Source organism: Hyla sarda, chromosome 8, assembly GCF_029499605.1.
Source record: "Hyla sarda isolate aHylSar1 chromosome 8, aHylSar1.hap1, whole genome shotgun sequence".
NCBI lineage: Eukaryota > Metazoa > Chordata > Amphibia > Anura > Hylidae > Hyla > Hyla sarda.
The window spans coordinates 181068129-181081353 of NC_079196.1; the positions used below are offsets into that span (position 1 = coordinate 181068129).

Below are 13225 nucleotides of genomic sequence, written 5' to 3' on the forward strand. Positions count from 1 at the left end.
CTTTTTTTTTTCTTTTTCTGGAACAAAAGCACTAGTGACAAGTACATTTTTGCTGCATCTAAAGGCAATAATTGGTTATTTTTGGCTTCTGGTCCTATATCTGCATCTTCAGCTATGTCCCAATATTTGTGTATTGTTTTTTTGATCTGATCATCACAGGGATTTGTGGGTTTTTGGTAAGAAATACCATTGCAGGATTTTAGGATGAGGAGGAAGTAATTTTTTAGCATGTTTTTTAAGAAAGCATGCCTGGTGTAACACATTTTCTGGCATCACTACTATGTTGCTGCCTTTATCCGCTTTCTTTATCACGAAGTCTCTCCTAGATTTTAACCATTTCATGGCTTTCATTTCTTTTTCGGAAATATTATTAGAAGCTTCGGGGTAAATAAGAGCTTTAATATCCTTCTGCACCAATATGTTAAACATGTTAAGACTACTACCAGCTGGGACTGGGGGTGTAAAGGTGGACTTTACTCCTCAAGTAAAGTCTCCAAGTTCCATACTCTTCTCTGTATTAATGGGCCCCACTGTATTATTTTCTGAATTTACTGCCTCTTCTAGACTTGCTAGAGTAGCGATCGCTTCTGCCTCTTCAATAGTGAAAGAGGAGCCTACAAAAAAACCGAGAGGACCAATAGTTGTTAGGATTTCTCCTTGGTGAGAAGTGGTAGTTGTTTTAGAGTTTTTTTGTGCTTAATAATTTTTTGAGATCTATTTTCCTAATTCCTTTAAAAAGGTCAACTTCAAACTGAATGGGGTTAAAATGTTCTGGAATACAAAAATTCAGTCCTTTGGAAAGGAGACTAATGCAGTCTTCGCTTAGTTTTTCTTCAGTCAGATTAATTACAGAAAAGTTGCTTATTGTGTCTCTTTGTTCCATGTCACTTTTGTGCAGCAGCAATTGTGCCTGCCTAGCTTTTCTCAGCCTAGTGTTTTATACTTTGTTTGCTTGTGCTATGATGCTGCTATGTCTGTGCATTATACTTCTATGTCTGCTTGAGCATTTACCTTGTATTTTGTGATTTTATCTGAGTTTTTAGCCATGGTTAAATAGTCTTTCATTGTAGATTTTAGTCTGTCTCGGTTTTAGGATTAGGATGTCCATTCTGCTAAATTGCTGTTCACATGGTGAGTCCTTTTGTATCCTTGTTAAGAGTTTTTGTAACAAAACATCCCTGTGACCTTTTAATGGCACTCTGGAGAATTGAGTTTTAGTATAAGATATCTCCGTACTCCATGGTGGACTTCTAGTAACAAGACATTTCCATATTTTTTGGAGGCTTTGGGGGGGATTGAGTTTTTATTCCTGTTTGGTATCCTGGAGTCTGTTCAGACTTTTAGTCTTGCTTGTTACCTGTGCTCTGTTATAATTCCTGTTTGGTTGATCTGATCTTTGTCCTTTGTACTTGTATCTGTTTGTGAAAAGTGTGAAAACAGTTTGCCTGTTTATATTCTGCCCTGTTAGTATTTGTATCTTGTCTGGTATATCTGGTTTTCTAGTAGTTTTCCGTTTCTGGCCTGTGACCGACTATGTATGTTATGTGTTTTTACGCCACTGAACTGCGCAGGGAGGGACCGGCTCCAAGTTGTCAATTGAGAGAGTGTTTAGGGCTCACTCTTCCTTCACCGCAGTCGGTCATGACATCCAGTGTTATTCAGCCACTATATGGTCTCCTCTTGCTGCCGCCAACTTCAGGCTGTGTCATTAAGCCACTATATAGTCTACTCATGGTTTCGCCACCTCCAGGCTGTGTCATTCAGCCACTATATGGTCTCCTCTTTCTGCCACCAACTCAAGGCTGTGTCGTTCAGCCACTATATGGTCTCCTCATGCTTCCACCACCTCCAGGCTATGTCATTCAGCCACTATATGGTCTCCTCTTGCTGCCGCCAACTCCAGGCTGTGTCATTCTGCCAGATTAGAGTTTTCTCCGTGCACAGACTAGGGTGCTGAAACAAATTTAAAAAAAAATTTGCTCATCTCTAGTGTGCAGTATAGGAAAAATAGGCACTTTAATATTAGTATTTATATGTTAGTAATATATATCAATCCATTACACTATAAGTATCTATGTTAGTACATACTAATCCACTACAGTTGGAAAGAAATGTGTAGCAGATCTGGTGTATAAATAAAAGAAGCAGAGCCGAGAGGTGCATTGAAATAGGTAACAGTCTTTCTATGAGCACTGCAGACACATGTGGAATAGTGCCAACACTTTCATGATTTGACATGAAATTTACCACAAAATGCCAAAGAAAAAAAAGCTTAAAGGGGTACTCCGCACCCCTAGACATGCAAGTCTATGGGAGGTCCGTCACGCTCCCTCCCATAGACTTGCATTGAAGGGGCGGGGCGTGATGTCACACTCGTCCGCCATTGTGGTCAGGATCCGAAGCCTCCAGCATTCCCGGTGTGAGGTGGAAGCCGTCCAGGTGGGTGCTGCAGTAGAGATCCCGGGGGTCCCCAGCAGCGGGACCCCGGTGATCTGACCTCTTATCCCCTATCCTTTGGATAGGGGATAAGATGTCTAGGCATGTGAATTACCCTTTTAAAGCATTCAATATTTCTAGCTGCGATGATCTGCAGAAATAGTTTACACTGCCGTGTGCAGAAGATTGAACAGTCTGTTGTACTGTTCTGCCGGGATGGATTTATTTTGCTAACATTTTTTAAATAAGGGGGTATAGTGACTAAAAGTACCACCATTAAATATGCTTGGTTTATGTACAAAATACACCCATACGGCATAACGAAAGGTGCTCCGGGCGCAATGGTACATATCCTGTACGGGTGTATTTTGTACATAACTTTAGTATATTTAATAATGGTAATTTTAGTCACTATACCCCTTATTAAAAAATGTTAGCAAAATAAATCCATCCTGGCAGAACTGTACAACAGGCTGATTCAATCTTCTGCACATGCAGTGTAAACTATTTCTGCAGAACATCACAGCTAGAAATATTGAATGCTATATAAATAAAGCACCAGTCTAAGAATATTATTTGTCTATTCTAACCTTTACGGTAATACTATATTACAGTATTCTATTCATTTTCACAGGCTGCTTTGCATGTAAATATCGGATGGCCAGGGCTCTCAGTTCCCTGCCCCACTCAAAAAAATAATTCACTGCTTTTTCATAAAAAATTATTTAGCTTTAAAATTTAAAATTTTGTTGCCTACAAATTCAGGCATGGCCACACAGTATCAGTTTTATATATTTTATTTCTTTATCTTTGTGATACATAAGGAAATTATTGAAATCCACATAGCAGACTTTTTTTTATTTTCAGCGCAGAGCTGAAACAATCATTATCAATAAACAGTAGCTACAAAGGTCACAGGTTAAACCACAAGAGCACAGTCAATTGACCTACTTATTATGCAAATTAATTGTGGTCAACCACATATTTAACCAGTGACCTTTGCAATGTTTATGATTTTCTCTGCTCTGGCAGAATAGAATAAAATGTAGACTCCATTCTTTGGTATTTAAAAAATTATAAAGCCACCAAAAAAAAAATAAGGAAAACAAACATTACAAAAATAAAAAATAAAATTAAAATACATTTAAAAAAATTCCATTTTAAAACATAAAATAATTATCTACAAATTCAGACATTTATTGTGGTACCCAACGAAAAAATGCCTCCAGGGAAACTGCCAAAGGGGTTAAAAATGCAATTTCCACACAAAGGTAAAAATGCCAGAAAAACTGCCAAAACGCAGGAAAAAGCTGTGGCAGTTTTTCATGGCTATTTTGCTGGTGGGGAAAAAACCTTAGTGGAATCCTAGCCTTATAGTGATTTATTACACATCTGAGAAAAGCCTATACTGGCCTCTGCACTGGCGGGGGTGAGGGAATTTTTGCTGTTAGACCCCATCATTAGTTGTTCTATTCAATGTCAACCTGTGAAAAAGAAAACTGTCAGTGAATAGAACAACTTATGACCGCTGCTCATTAAGTTGCTGTGAATTGGGGGCAGCTGTCTTCAGTTTCAGCTCATGGGGCAGACAGATACACAGAGAGGCCAGCTGTATCCCCTATTCCATACATATATTATTCCTTCATAATGTATTATCATTTTGTTATAAAACTTTTATCTATATTACACAGGGGTGCAGGTCAGGCAAGGTGATAGGGAGGCCAGCAACATCTCTTCTTCCAAACAATTTTTTTTATATTGGCAATGTAGTTTGATATTGTGTTCAATAAAGTGTGTGTATGTGTGATCCCCTTTTTTTTTTCCCTTTTTTTTTTCTCTTTTTTTTTTTTAGGTAGTACTACTACTCCCAGCATGGAACAGACTGTTCCATGATGGGAGCTGTAGTACCTTTACTAATAGATAGATCATAGCAGGTGTCACTCCTGACACCCGATGCAATTGTCCTTTCTATTGCAGAGATGGAGTGGCTTTCTCCTGCGCTCTCATCTCTGTACTATAGTCCGGCCGGCCAGTGATGTGAATAGAATTCACATCACTTACTCATATTTCCCACAAAGAGCTGTGATTTGCCAGATGGTTCCAGCCAATCACAGCTCTCTGGGAAATATGAATAATATATATATATATATATATATATATATATATATATATATATATATATATATATATATACGGCGTATACTCATACTACAGTGGGTCTAGAGAAGAGTGGCTGGACGCCCGCATCTATACTATATACAGGACAATTACTTCGGGTGTCTCAAGTGACACTCGCTGTGATCTGTCTATTAATACAGGTACTACAGCTCCCAGCATGGAGCAGAAGAGTGTGCTCCATATTGGGAACAGTAGTACCTGCAGTTGAGGACAGATGACAGCAGGTGTCACTTCTGACACCCGCTGTGATCGTCCTATCTATTGCAGAGATGCGAGCGTAGGAGAAAGCCACTCACATCAATACATCATACAGGACGATCGCACTGGGTGTCGCTAATGAAATTTGCTATTTTTTTTCATGAAATTCGGAATTAATTCAACTTCGTCCGATTGGATTAGCTCATCTCTATTCCCTACTGACTCACAGAAAAGACATCATGTACTGTACTATGCTTTTCAGTGGCTGAAGGAAGACGTGTTTCAATAAGAACTTATGCACAATACTATATGATAACTGCACCACTGACGTTTTGTACCCCTATGATTCTCCGGATGTTTTCATACATATTTAGTAACATTATTGCATTTGTTCCTTTCTATCTAATTATTTCTGTATAGTTTTTTCTAGGTTGCAATGAAGAACTGAGTATAAACCAGAATAGTTATTTATTCATTTGTTTGGATATTTGCTGAATAATTGGATATTAGCATATCTTCTAGAATGAAAAACTTTCATAAAAAAAGTAGTTTTTCCCCCCTTTGATGCCACTGTAATTTAGGGACAATAATGTTGCCCTTAACCTGTTGGGGAAGGTGTACAGGGTGTACAGGTATGCCCTCGCATCCCGGTACTTAAGGATGAAGGGCATACATGTATGCCCTGGTCCCGTTACCAGGATTTGAAGCACACTCAAGAGCTGAGCACGCTTCAAACTCAGTGGGTCCTGACTGCTATCAGCATCCAGGACCCATGGTTAATGCCGGGCATCACTGATCGGGCCGCTGCACGGCATTAACTCTTTAGATGCTGCAATCAAAGTTGATTATGACATCTATACCGAAAGTAAAAGTGTCCCGGCAGCTCAGCGGAGATGTCCCGATCAGCTTAGAGAACGGCGGGAGGGCCCTTACCTGCCTCCTCGCCATCTGATCGGTGATCTGCTGCTGCCAGTCAGCTATGCAGGCTGGAGCAGCAAAGCACTTATAGCACTGATCAGTGCTATGCTATAGTATAGCATTGGTCAGTATATGCAATCAAAAGATTGCATGTTGTAGCCCCTATGGGGGCTAAAAAAATATATATTTTTTTTTAAGTGAATTAACCCCTTCCTAATAAAAGTTTGACCCCCCCCCCTTTCCCCATTTAAAAAAAAATGTGTAATAAAAAAAATCATGTATACGACTTGGAGTACCACCGGATTGTCGACCAGACCCCCTTCTGTCTCCTCTTCCTCCTCTCCTGACACTTCCTTTTTCCTTGCTTTCTCTCTCCTTTCTCCTGTGTCCTCTCTCCTGTGCTTTCCACTTTTTCCACCTTCCCCTTCCCCTTGTTTTCGATTGTTTATTATTGCCAACTGTGGCCTTCCTTGGAGTTCAGAGACGGCAGCCCTACCGACAATGTCTGCCTTCCACTAATCCTAGCCACCCCCCAGACCACAGACTCTCTCAGGCTCAGAGTGGAGCCTATTTGGTCTACGCAGGACTTGTTGGATCTCACTATGCAGAATTGCTTGCTGTTCTTACCCGAGATTGTTGTTGCTGTGATCCCTTCCTGCTCTGTCTACTGGACTTCTGAGTCTATTCTCTGCCTGAGCTTATTGCGAGAATTGGGCTACTGGGGTTGATCTGTGGCCTTAGTGAATACTTTCCCCTTTGTTCTTTGTTACTCCTGCAATTATTAACGTTATTGCTGCATTTACGCCTGTTGTATTCTCTGGACCTTATGTACCACTGATATCTTGTTTTGTTTTGTACTGTACTGTACAATTAAAATAATACTTTGAAAAAAAAATCATATGTGGTACCGCTGCATGCGTAAATGTCCGAAATATTTAAATATAAGGGTAGTTAGACTGCATGTTCGATGGAGTACACATAAAAAAAAATACCACAGTCCAAAATTGTGCATTTTTGGTCACTTCATATACAATAAAAATTTTTATAAAAAGCGATCAAAAAATCCCATCAAAACCAATGGTATCAATAAAATCTACAGACCATGGTGCAAAAAATTAGCCCTCATATAGCCCCATATGCGGGAAAATAAAAAAGTTATAGGGGTCAGAAGATGACAATATTAAACATACTCATTTTGGTGCGTGTAGTTATAATTTTTTTAAAGTAGTAAAATAAAATAAAATTCTACCTCAAAGAAGAAAAAAAAAGTCCAGCACTGTCGTTACTCAAAAAACCTACAACCTTCTGGTCAATGTAATGTTGGATCAGTTATATCGTGGGATAATCCTGATAGTGTTACATGTGTGAATTACAGCCTAGATAATCACTTCACACAAGAAATAGTCACGGAGCACTCACCCGCTGTCATTTCAGTAGTGGAGCTTCTTCGTCCAAAGGAAACGGAAATCCGTGCAGGGAGGCCGCAGATGGAAGGGGGGAGGGGGGGGGGAGTTCAGATGCCGGGCCACGGACCAGCGGCGACTAGGCGCTTTGTCAGGCCGTTGAGACGTCATTACCAGAGCCAGGTTCAGACTGCCTTGAAGACGGAGCACTTCATTATGATGCCCCCCCCTCGACAGTTCCCTCACATTAGGTGCAGTATAGTTCCCCCACATTAGGTTGTAGTTCCCCCGGATTAGGTGCAGTACAAGTCCCCGCACATTAGGTTGGCAGTACAAGTCCCCGCACATTAGGTTGGCATTACAAGTTCCCGCACATTAGATGTGCAGTACAGCTCCCCTACATTAGGTGTGCAGTACTGTTCCCCCACATTGGATGCAGTATAGCTCCCCCACATTAGGTGCAGTATAGCTCCCCACATTAGGTGCAGTACAATTCCCCCACATTAGGTGCAGTATAGTTCTCCACATTAGGTGCAGTATAGTTCCCCCACATTAGGTGCAGTATAGTTCCCCCACATTAGGTGCAGTATAAATTCCCCACATTAGGTGCAGTATAGTTCCCCACATTAGGTGCAGTATAGTCCCCCCACATTAGGTGCAGTACAGTTCCCCCACAGACATACAGCCTTCAGCCATATACGGTGTATGGCTGGGGGCTGCATGCCTGTTTACTGCCCCACTTCAGTATTCCGACCACCGCTCCATGGTATTGATCTACTGCTATGGCCTATGGGCCATAGAAGTAGGTACTGGGACCTGAGGGGGGGTGGTTGGAACACTGAAGATGACGTGCCGCTGGTCACTTACCATGCGCACGCGTCCTCCTCACTGCTCCGTTCTGTTTTTATAGGCGCACGCATGGGACGTCAGTGACTACCTCCCGGCGGCCCCTGCGTTTTTAAAGTTAACACGGGGAGCAGAGAGGAAACCGGGGCATCCTTGTGTTTCCACGGGGGCCCGGAGCAGCCGCTCCATGAGCGCCAATGATGATCCGGCCCTGGTCATCATGTTCACTCCACATCTTTAACTTCTTCCCAGGTAACGCCATGCAAGTGAAAAGGTGCAAACCCAAATTAACTCTTAAGGTGCCTATGATAATTTTAAGTAAGTTAAAAACATCTAAAGAAAATGAACTAACATGTAAGCCAGGGAGAGAATCTGCGGAATTACAACAGAGCACCTTATTCATTCTTGTCGTTTAGACCCAATGGCCAAGTTGCCTCCAGTATTAGAATTCATCTGGATTCATTTAGCAGCAACATTTGGTCATTTGGTGCCTGTCTTTCCGCCTTCCAGCATATTCAACTCTTTCAATTGCTCCAAACTTTAGGGACTTCAGATCATTATTACAACACATAGTCATTTGAATCTCATCGAACCCTTGCCAGTATGTAATGATCTTATGTGCTTCCTGATCCAGTGGAACAGGGACGCTTGGTCTTATCAATGTAATACAGCCCGCATGTGCAAACCATACAGTATATCACATAGATAGATCTACAGGTGATAGGTAGTTTGACATAAACGGTATTGCTTCCTATTTTGATTGTTTTCATTTTTAGATTCATGTCACAAAACGAGCAAGATCCACAAGTGTGATCCCCTACACCCCTAGTGTTGGTAAGCCAATTAGATTGTGATTTATTTATACTTTCCTTTTGTTTCAGGTTTCCTTATTGTTTTATTATGCTTATATGTGATGATCGTTTTTTGTGCTGTTATCTCTTGAATGTCAGGGTCTTTTTTGCAGCATAAACCAATTTGAGTAGATGACTTGCCGTATTCTGTCATTTAAAGGGGTATTCCTAAATGTGAAGACTGCTCCAGATGCATGGGTAGCTGTTTTATTAGTTTTGTTCATTTTTGTAGTTAACGCATCTCTTGGAATTTTATCAATTCTAGCTTTAGCTTGCTCTATTTACTTTTGGGGGTATCCCCTGGCAACCAAGCACCCCACTAATTCTTCTGCTTGCTGATTGAATGTTTCCAAGTTGTTCTTAATTCATTTAAGTCGGACCATTTGGCTATAGGGAATACTGTTTTTGTTTTTTTCTGTATGGGAGCAGTCATAATGAAGGAAAGCATTTCTGGCTGTCTCCTTTCTAAAACCTGAAGTTTGAATCTGACCATTTTCTATCTTAATATTAACATCCAAAAATTCCAAAGATTCACTCCCATAGGCTGCAGTGAACAACATGTTCACCTCATTAATGTCATTGAGGTATGCGACAAATTCACCAAACTGGTCTGGAGTACCTGACCAAATAAGGAAAATATCATCCACACACCTCAATATCATCTTAATGTGATGGAAAAAAAGATTAATTTGCATAAAAATAAAATCTTGTTCAAAAATGACCAAAAAGATATTGGCATATACACAAGAAACTGGGCACCCCATTGCGGTCCCCAGTAATTGCCTAAACCAATCTCCATCACATTGAAAACAATTGTTTGTGAGAATTAACTGTGTAGCCTCCATAATGAATTGGAGGAAATCGGAGGACTTCTCTGTAGAAGACAAAAATGTCTTGAGAGCCTGTATTGTGAGGGATGCAGGTACACAGGCTCTTCATGTCTATAGATGCCAAACTGTAACTATTCCTCCACTGAAAATCCTGGAGAGCAGTGATCAAGTCATTGGTGTCCTTTAAAAATGTAGGTATCATTTTCAATTGGGCAACCAGTCAATATAACTAGACAGGAATTGTTTAGGGGAACCAATAGCAGCAATAATCAACTCCCAGGACACTACTAAGATACAATATAGGTGTTGGTGAACTACAACTCCCAGGAGACTACTAAGATACAATAGAGGTGTTGGTGAACTACAACTCCCAGGAGACAACTAAGATACAATATAGGTGTTGGTGAACTACAACTCCCAGGAGACTACTAAGATACAATATAGGTGTTGGTGAACTACAACTTCCAGGAGACTACTGAGATACAATATAGGTGTTGGTGAACTACAACTCCCAGGAGACTACTAAGATACAATATAGGTGTTGGTGAAGTACAACTCCCAGGAGACTACTGAGATACAATATAGGTGTTGATGAACTACAACTCCCAGGAGACTACTAAGATACAATATAGGTGTTGGTGAACTACAACTCCCAGGCAGGGCCGTTTAAAGGAATTTGGGGGCCCCAAGCAAAATGGACATGGAGGTCCCCCCCCTTGATGTTCACGCATGTCACGCTCTAGGGCCGGCGTCAGGACATAGTATCGCCGGCCCTTGAATGCTGGGAGCGCGATGTGAGCGAACGTCGATACGAGGCCCACACATTAGGTGCAGCACAGTTCCCCCCACGTTAGGTGCGGCACAGTTCCCCCCACTTTAAGTGTGGCACAGTTCCCCCCCCCACGTTAGGTGCGGCACAGTTCCCCCCACGTTAGGTGCGGCACAGTTCCCCCCACATTAGGTGCAGCAGAGTTTCCCCCACATTAGGTGCAGCAGAGTTCTCCCCACACTAGGCTAGCAGTGTTCCCCCACATTAGGTGCAGTATAGTTCCCTCACATTAGGTGCAGTATAGTTCCCCCACATTAGGTGCAGTATAGTCCCCCACAATACTGCACATAATGTGGGGGACTATACTGCACCTAATGTGGGGGAACTATACTGCACCTAATGTGGGGGAACTATACTGCACCTAATGTGGGGGAACTATACTGCACCTAATGGGGGGGGGAACACTGCTAGCCTAATGTGGAGAGAACTCTGCTGCACCTAATGTGGGGGGAACTCTGCTGCACCTAAAGTGGGGGAACTGTGCCGCATCTAACGTGGGGGGAACTGTGCCGCACCTAACGTGGGGGGAAGTGTGCCCCACATTAGGTGCAGTATAGCTCCCCAAATTAGGTGCAGTATAGTCCCCCCACATTAGGTGCAGTATAGTTCCCCCACATTAGGCAGTTTAGCTCCCCACATTAGGTGTTGTACAGTTCCTCTACATTAGGCCTTTAGTTCCCCCACATTAGGTGCAGTATAGTCCCCCTACATTAGGTGCAGTATAGTTCCCCACATTAGGTGCAGTAAAGTTCTCCACATTAGGTGCAGTATAGTTCTCCCCACATTAGGTGCAGTATAGTTCCCCACATTAGGTGCAGTATAGTTATCCACATTAGGTGCAGTATAGTTCTCCACATTAGGTTGGCAGTATTGTTTACCCCACATTAGGTGCAGTATAGTTCCCCACATTAGGTGCAGTATAGTTCCCCACATTAGGTGCAGTATAATTCTCCCCACATTAGGCTATAGTTCCCCCACATTAGGTGCAGTATAGTTCTCCCCACATTAGGCTATAGTTCCCCCACATTAGGTGCAGTATAGTCCCCACATTAGGTGCAGTATGTTCCCCCACAGACATACAGCCTCCAGCCATACAGTGTATGGCTGGAGGCTGTATGCCTGTTTACTGCCCTATTTCAGTGCTCCGACCACTGCTCCTCTGGTCCGGCCACCATAGCAGTAGGTCCCGGGACTGGAGGAGCGGTGGTCGGAGCACTGAAGCTGATGTGCCGCTGGTCACTTACCATGCTGGCCAGCGCATGTCCTGTACACTGCTCTGCTCCTCCGTGTTGGTTTCCAATGGGCGCACGCACGGGACAAAGCAATTGCCCCTTAAACCCCCCCCCCTCGATCCGCCACTGCATGCATTATCTACACACACAATACACATTACATACTGTACATGCATCACACAAACACACACACATACTGTACACATTACATACTGTACATGCATGCTTCATACATACACAGATACTGTACACATTACATACTGTACATGCATGCTTCATACACACACAACACACTGTACACATTACATACTGTACATGCATGCTTCATACACACAAAACATACTGTACACATTACATACTGTACATGCATGCTTCATACACACACAACATACTGTACACATTACATACTGTACATGCATGCTTCATACACACAACATGCTGTACACATTACATACTGTACATGCTTCATACACACAACATATTGTACACATTACATACTGTACATGCATCAAACACACACACTGTACACATTACATACTGTACATGCATCATACACACACACTGTACACATTACATACTGTACATGCATCATACACACACACACACACTGTACACATTACATACTGTACATGTATTTCATCTTTCCTGTGATTTTATGGAATATTTTAAATTCAGTGTTTAATAAAGATTATCTAATTGTTTGCATACTGTACCTGTATGGCCTCTATTTTTGTGAGAGTAGGTGTGCACCCTCAATACTGTACCATACATTGAGCCTATCTATATTATCTATATATATATCACTGTAATGCTGTACACTATCTATATAGCACTTGAATACTGTGATACTCTATATAATACCGTGATACTATTACACTGTACTACATATATAGCCAATCTATATATAATATGCTAACTACTGTTACCGCTACACTTGTGTTCCAAACCTGCCTACATTAAATACTGCCTGTAATATTCACTAAGCTTGCTTCAATACCATATCCATATTACAGAAAACCCTTCCTTTTTTTTCTATATGCCTTTTATTGAACTTTGACCATATATACAGATATATATACACTCCTATCCATATGTGTGGTTTTTTTGTATTGCCAGATCAGACCTGAGGAAGGCACCCTCGAGTGCCGAAACGCGTTGTCCGTAATTTTCAATAATAATATTCTCAAAAAATATTTATTTTCCTGTACCATCCTGTGTTCGTCTTACTGCGAGCAACCTTGAGCAGCGCTTCTTAGACTGCCTTTTACCCACCTCTCACCCATTTCCAAGCTGTTCCCTTTTGGGGAACCCAGAATCGGTCTCATGTCTTTTATTTATGTAAGATATCTGCTAACTTGTCTTATTCTACTCTTTTATTGTTTTATTTCTCTTTCTAATAAAACTATCAATTTTTTTTTATAAATGTATAAAAATACAAAAACATTACCCAAATAAAATTTTTGGTTAGAAATGTAAAATACATTTGAAATACGCTTAAAAAAAA

The 13225-nt window shown here is 41.4% G+C and overlaps 1 long non-coding RNA gene across 1 annotated transcript in view; it reads left to right on the plus strand.

Annotated features, from left to right (window-relative positions):
* The window catches only part of LOC130285100 (uncharacterized), a 69095-nt gene that overhangs the window by 41185 nt on the left and 14685 nt on the right, over positions 1-13225 (plus strand). Inside the window, exon 2 of the long non-coding RNA XR_008847248.1 lies at positions 8756-8813. This is a non-coding gene — a long non-coding RNA (uncharacterized LOC130285100). The remainder of the gene's footprint in view (positions 1-8755; positions 8814-13225) is intronic.